This window comes from Microchirus variegatus, assembly GCF_963457635.1.
Source record: "Microchirus variegatus genome assembly, chromosome: 4".
NCBI classification, from domain to species: Eukaryota; Metazoa; Chordata; class Actinopteri; order Pleuronectiformes; family Soleidae; genus Microchirus; species Microchirus variegatus.
The window spans coordinates 13,932,778-13,933,404 of record NC_139805.1 but is presented as its reverse complement, the minus strand read 5'-3'; positions in this window follow the sequence as shown (position 1 = coordinate 13,933,404).

The window sequence follows — 627 nt, the reverse complement described above, 5'->3', positions numbered from 1 at the left end:
ACTCAAAATAGCTTCGTCTTTAAATGGTTGATATTTTTTTTTGGTGTTTATTAAATCATACATGGACAAAAATGACAGTTAACCCTTTAACACAGAGTGTATCGCAGACAATACGTTTGCACAAGCGCACCATGTATCACTGCAGTTATACAATGGTCTCAGAATGGACTTATTTATGGTATCAGAAAAATGCTTTCAACGGTTTTTGAAAGCTGAGAAGTTGCACGTCAAAGCCAACATGTGGTTATTACGGTAATTTAACTCGCGCTGTTGCAGCAGCATCTTTGTTTGAAAAAAAAACTCCTGTATTTAGTTTCCATTTTTGGTCCTGGTTTTGGACATTGAGACAAAGACTCAAATAAATGTTATTTTAAATATGTTTTATACTGTTCAAATTTCAAAATTTAGTTTTTTATCATTTCAAACTGTATTTTGCCATGCAGTAAATTGTAAATAACTTCCAGATATTTACAGTTATTTCGGAAAATGGGCAAAAACACTTGCTCGCAGGACATCTGTTCTGGCCCTTTTATTGTTAAAATAAGTAAAAAGGTCCGGATGGACATTTTGAGGCTTAGGTGTTAAAGGTTTAAAAACGGGGAAATAAACATTTTTGGATCCTCATGC